This window comes from Palaemon carinicauda, chromosome 16 (assembly GCF_036898095.1).
Source record: "Palaemon carinicauda isolate YSFRI2023 chromosome 16, ASM3689809v2, whole genome shotgun sequence".
In the NCBI taxonomy this organism is placed as follows: domain Eukaryota; kingdom Metazoa; phylum Arthropoda; class Malacostraca; order Decapoda; family Palaemonidae; genus Palaemon; species Palaemon carinicauda.
This window is the reverse complement of record NC_090740.1, coordinates 115,179,750-115,186,745: the sequence shown is the minus strand read 5'-3', so window position 1 is coordinate 115,186,745 and position 6,996 is coordinate 115,179,750. Positions and strand designations below refer to the sequence as shown.

The 6,996-nt window shown below is 29.3% G+C and overlaps 1 protein-coding gene across 1 annotated transcript in view; it reads left to right on the top strand.

Moving 5' to 3' along the window:
• Window positions 1-6,996, top strand: part of LOC137655103 (nephrin-like) — a 521,200-nt gene that overhangs the window by 494,779 nt on the left and 19,425 nt on the right. The window lies entirely within an intron of this gene.

Genomic DNA, 6,996 nt, shown 5'->3' with positions numbered 1-6,996 from the left:
AAACTTCTCGTAAACTAACGGCCACAATCTTAACGACAATCTAGATATATTTCCTTTTTACCTGTAAAAAGACTCAGAATATATTTATCGACAGCATGGATTTTGAAACTGCAGGCTTAATTCGCTATTGCGCCATGAAGAGTATGTTTATTGTAAATAGTTCATGAACGTTTTAGGCCGTTATTATGTAAGATTGACGCTGCTTAAATCGACGAAGAATTTCAGTGAAAGGGGATCACAGGAAATCAGGCGAACGCTTTAGATGATGGAAGGGCCTTTGCTGATACGGACTGGAATGCCTAGTTCCAGAGTCATAAAATACGTAGTGGTATGGAGTAAGTTCGCTTCCAATCTGTATCATATTCAAACATTATACATCTGTTTATTAATCATCTTAAAATAGGTTCTTGAGGCCTGGCTGGTAACGTCTCTGCCTGGTGACTGCCAGATGGGGGTTCGAGCCCCGCTCAAACTCGTTAGTTCCTTTATTGTCCTGCAGCCTTACCATCCTTGTGAGCTTAGGTTAGTGTGGTTTGGGGAGCCTATATGTCTATCTGCTGTATCATTAGCAGCCATTGCCTGGCCCTCCTTGGTCCTAGCTTATGTTGAGAGGGGGCTTGGGCGCTGATCAAATGGTGTGTGTGGTCAGTCTCTAGGGCGTTATTTCTGCTTGATAGGACAATGTCACTGTCCCTTGCCTCTGTCATTCATGAGTGGCATTTAAACTTTTAAATGCTAATCTCAGTGATAAATTTTTTTATCAAGAGTTGCCCTTTATTTTAGATATTTGTCTTCGAGGGGTACTTCCTAAAATAGAATATTGGTAACGGTGTAGTCAAGATTGTACAATGGTATTTTAGACGTCAACTGGCAAAGAAGTAAAAAATGTACATATAATTTTGTAAGTGATTTTTCTAATTAATATACTTAAAAAAGGTAAGTTATAAGGGAGGCAAATATAGTTATTAATTTGAAGCTATCCTGTTGTAAGAACTGTTATGGAAATCTTCATTGCTCTCATATCTTGATTAACCGAAATATGACAAATTTAGAATTTTTTGTGACCTATTTTTTTTTGACAAAATATATATCTTAACAAATAAAAATATTGACACTTTTACTGACTGGGTGGTATTTTTTATCATATGGGTGTCAATAGCTTTTGAGAGCCAAAAGCATTTTTCTTCATTAACCAAAATTAATCAAAAATATTCCTCAATTCTCATGGGTCCCCAATATTAGTCCCACATTACTCCTCAATTTCATCTAATATTTTATATTTTGATAAAAGTTTTCCCAAAACTTTCCTCAGATTATCCTCGCCCAAAGGTCTTTCCTTCAATTGGGGTGACCAATATTAATCCCCATTAATCCTTAATTTCGTCTATTATATTGATTTTGATAAAAGTTTACCCCAAAACTCATTCAGATTCTCCTCACACCTTTGATTTTGATAAAGGTTTACCCCAAAACTCATTCAGATTCTCCTCACACCTTTTATTTTTTTATTGGGTATCCAATAATAATCCCCATTACTCCTCAATTTCCTCTATTATATAGATTTTGATAAAAGTTTACCCCAAAAACTCATTCAGATTCTCCTCACACCTTTTATTTTTCTATTGGGTAACCAATATCAATCCCCATTACTCCTCAATTTCCTATATTATATAGATTTTGATAAAAGTTTACCCCAATATTACCTCAAATTCTCCTCTCCAAAAAAAATTCCTTCAATTGAGTGACCACATTAATCCCATTAATCCTAAATTTGTCTAATATGTTGATTTTGATAAAAGTTTACCCAAAATTTTCTCAGATTCTTTCCAAAAGCTTGTTCCTTCCATTGGGCGACAAATATTAATCCCCATTATTCCTCAATTTCCTCTAACACGTTAATTTTTAATAAAAGTTTACCCCAAAATTTCCTCGGTTTCTACTCACCCAAATCTTCTATTTTCTATTGAGTGACTAACATTAACCCCACTCTTCCTCAATTTCATCTATTATGTTGATTTTGATAATAGTTTTCCCAAAAAATTTCCTTAGATTTTCCTTCCATTGGGTGACAAATATTAATCCCATTATTCCTCAATTTCTTCTAACACGTTAATTTTGATAAAAGTTTACCCAAAATTTCTTCAGACTCTCCTCTCCAAAAGCTTTTTCCTTCCATTGGATGACAAATATTAATCCCCATTATTCCTCAATTTCCTCTAACATGTTAATTTTTAATAAAAGTTTACGCAAAATTTCCTCAGACTCTCCTCTCCAAAAGCTTTTTCCTTCCATTGGGTGACCAATATTAATCCCCATTATTCCTCAATTTCCTCTAACACGTTAATTTCTAATAAAAGTTTACTCCCAAAACGTCCTCAGATTCTCCCCGCTGCGTAGTGTCCCCCTCCCTACGAGGAGTGGCCCTGACGGAACCCACAAACATCACCTGTGCAGTTGATGCTGATCCGGCCAACGTCACCTTCACCTGGACTTTCAACAACTCCGTCAGGAGAGACCAGAGTCAAACGCTGGCCTCAGACAGGGTAAGTTGGAGTCGGAAATTAGATTGCGTGCTCCGGCATGAGGCCGTCGATGTTTGTGGTTATGTTAATTTGAATTTAAGGTTTCGTCCTCTTTCTCTTTTCCTTTAGGTTATTATTATAGAAAATATTAAATATTTCCAGGTGTTTTAATTCTATTTCCATTTGGGAAAATTTAATTGAATTTGTCTGTATTTATTGTGTTTCATTATCACCCACAGACATATATATATATATATATATATATAAATATACATATACATATATATGTAGATATATACTTATATACATAAATATAAATATATATATATATATATATATATATACATACATATATATACATATATATATATATATACATATATATATATATATATACACTTACATATATAAATAGATAAATATATGTTTATCTAAGCATATATCAATGAAATTCGCAACAAAAACCCTTAGTATCATAACACAAGTAACACTTTTTTTTCATATATTTTCTTAAGCTTTTATCTCAAACCTTGATGAACAATAAACGTTCTCATCATATGCAATTTCAATCCCACTACTTGTATATTACACTTAGTAATACCTGCTTTCTTTGAATTACGAGAATTACTATCTTGCATCATGTTGCAACGTTCTCTGCAACCAATACTGGAAGAACCGTATCTAATATTGTTTCTTTCGAGGTCAGTGACTTTTAATGATTCTTTTGTTTCATCTTTAGTAGGATTATCAGGTTTCTGTACTTCAAATGATCTGGTTTTTCTTTTTCATTAATACTCTGTTAATTTGATTGAAGTTTCATGCAATTTTTATGCAGGCTTTCTTTTAATGTTATATAATGTTTTTTTTTTCTTTTTATAAATTATTACAATTCATAAAAGATTTATCATAAATATTATTTAGATCAATATCTTTTTTTTTTATTTCTTTATGTATTAGGTTTTTCTAAAATACTTATTCCTTTGCATGTTTTTTAATGTCACATAATCTTTTTTTTCACGAGTTATTACAATTCACTAAGGATTTATTACGAATACTGTTTCGTCAATATTTTTTTTTTTTTTTTTTTCATTTTTTTTATAAGTATCATTCTGGATATGGTTTTCAGTTTGTCTACAATACTTGTTTTTTTTTTTTTTTGTCATCAATGTATACTTTTTTATATATATTTCTTTTCTTTTATTTGGATAAATATATATTTATATCTTGGCTCATTAATACGAGTTCTCTAGTTATCGATTTGGTCTTCAACGTAGGACTTTATTCTAAATATAATATTTTGAACTTAAATTCCTTTTCATGAATCCTTTGGATCAAACTTTGAAGAGGCTTCCTCAAATTTGTTTCAACCACTTTCTTCAAGTTTTCCTACACTTTTTTTTATTTTGAACGACACTTATCCTACGTGGCATTAATTAGGTCATAACATTTAGTAATTTGAATTAAGTATTAACCGAAAGTTTTTTTTCCCATTATACAATCTTTATTTCCTTACATGGCCGTTTTCTACAGTTTTCAATTTAAAATAAATTTGTGGATTTTATTACATACATTAACCGGTAATATTTCAATCACTATTATGTGGTCATAACTTTTAGTAATTTTAATTAAGTATTAACTGAATTTTTTTTTTTCCAATAGTATAATCTTTATTTTCTTCCACAACATTTTTCTACAATTTTATATCTCTAAATACCTTAGGGATTTTACTGGAAGCATTATTCGGTATTATTTCAGCCACTATTATGTGGTATCTCAACCATTTGCATCCACCACTATTCGTCACTTGGAATGGTTTCGCATGTTTCTAAAACAAATATGTTTATGTTTATGTTTATGTTAGTTATTAATCCATGAAAATTGCTACTAATAAATATTACAGGTATTTTCTTTCGTTATCCTGAATATATTTCCTGAACGATGATATATATATATATATATATATATATTTATATATATATATATATATATACTGTATATATGTATATATATATATATAAATACAAGTACATACATATATATTCATATATATTTATACATACATATATATATATATATATATACTGTATATATGTATATATATATATATATATATACATATATATATATATATAAAAATACAAGTACATACATATATATTCATATATATTTATACATACATATATATATATATATATATATACACACATATATATATACATATATATATATATATATATATGATATTGATATTACCAAGTTTAAGATGTAGGAAGAAATTTTTTGTATACTAAGAACAATGATGCATAGATATAATCTGAGAGAGAGAGAGAGAGAGAGAGAGAGAGAGAGAGAGAGACGTTTCTTCTTTTGTGACACTCTAGAGACGTTTCTTCTTTTGTGACTCTCTCTCTCTCTCTCTCTCTCTCTCTCTCTCTCTCTCCTCCCACAACAATTGATCTAATTGCCAAAATTGCCAATAGTATACGTAATTCGTTACGATGGTCAAAAGTGTTCTAATTGGGTTCGAAAAACATAACCAGATTGTTTCATCTTTTCAATTGGGTTAAAAAAGACCACTCGTTTTTTATTGGGGGGAGGGGGGGAACCTTATCCTAATATGCAATCCTACATCACGAGGACTTGAGAGAGAGAGAGAGAGAGAGAGAGAGAGAGAGAGAGAGAGAGAGAGGAGTCACGTCAACAGATGTGTTTTTTTTTTTGTTTACTTGAATTATTTTCTTTTTACACAATCCATTTAACATCATAATGCCAAAACTCTAATTCGTTGCCATTATAGATAGAAAACAACTTTTACGAATAATTGTATTAGTGGTTGTTTTACGATATGTTCTAGTCTTTTCCTTGTAATATATCAAAATATTGATATTTTAATGTCTAACAAAGCTGATGTTATAAAAATACAAATTATACGTCGCATAAAACATATATACTATTTAAAATTTCCTAGAAGCAAAACGGAAATATCTAATCAATTTCCTTTTTAAATAAATATTTTCCAATATATGTTTATTCCATTTATTGCAATTAATCCAACAGAAAGCTTACTGGATATTTTACAAGTATAAGATGACGTTTAAAATAAATTTAATGATTAATTCATAAGTTGTCCCATTTATTTGAAATCTAATTATGAAAGATATTAACCAACCTGATATATTTTAATGTTCATTAAACCAAACAACAGATTTTTTTACGATTCAAATCTGTGTGAAGATAAGAATTTGTCTAAAAAATTTTACATTCTCTCTCCTCTCTCTCTCTCTCTCTCTCTCTCTCTCTCTCTCTCTCCTCATAAAAGAAAATGCTCTGTTGTCACGTCACTTACCTATAAAACAGAGGACAAAATACAAAAAAATATACCAGTTTTTTTTCTGTTTCAAAATTCTGGTCTGAAGTAAGTAGGTATTTAAGACCAAATAGTATTTACCTTAAATAAATAGAAATATACTTCTTTTTGTGGTTATGCTGTACACATACAAATATACATACATACTTATATACATACCTACATACATAAATACAAACAAACATACATACATATATACTGTACAGTTTACCTATATGTATCTATATATAAAGGTATATATATATATATATATATGTATATACTGTATATGTGTATATATATATATATATATATATAAATATATATATGTATATGCATATATATATATATATATGTGTGTGTGTGTATATATATACATATGTGTATATATATATATATATATATTCATATATATATGTATATATATATATATATATATACATATACGTGTGTACAGCATATATATACATATATATATATATATATATATAAATATATATATATATATACAGTATATATATATATAAATATATATATATATGTATATATATATATATATATATGTGTGTGTGTGTGTGTGTGTGTGTTGCTCTCGATTATTGTAGAACTACAAATAAATAAAAGTAATAGTTCAGTACATTTATTCACAAAAACACATCATAACAAAAAGAAGTAACCAAAAAGTTTGTTCGTTAGTGAGGTTAGAGGCACTTAAAATGAAAGATACAAAAGTTCGTGCTTCTAAACCCTTATTGACTGTGAACTTCTCGAGACAACTAAACAAAACTTCCCTTTTCTTGTCTTGAAGTTTAGAAATCTTGTTACTAATAGGTCACTCACCAAGTTAGGTCAAGTTGATCTCTTGTCCCGAAGGCTAAAAGGGTACTTTAATTTTTTTTTTTTTTACTATTAATAACACTGAATATCTTTATTTTTCATTGGCGGATAAGTTTAGTTTGATGGTGTTCTGTACCATGAATATATGTGCCCACAAAAAAAAAAAAAAAAAAAAAAAAAAAAATGTTAGATGGGCTCCACAAAGCATAAGAACAGTTGGAAGACTCAGGCCTACATAGCCAAGGACTATGAAGTACGAAGTAGGAGATGATGAATGGAGAAGTATTGAAT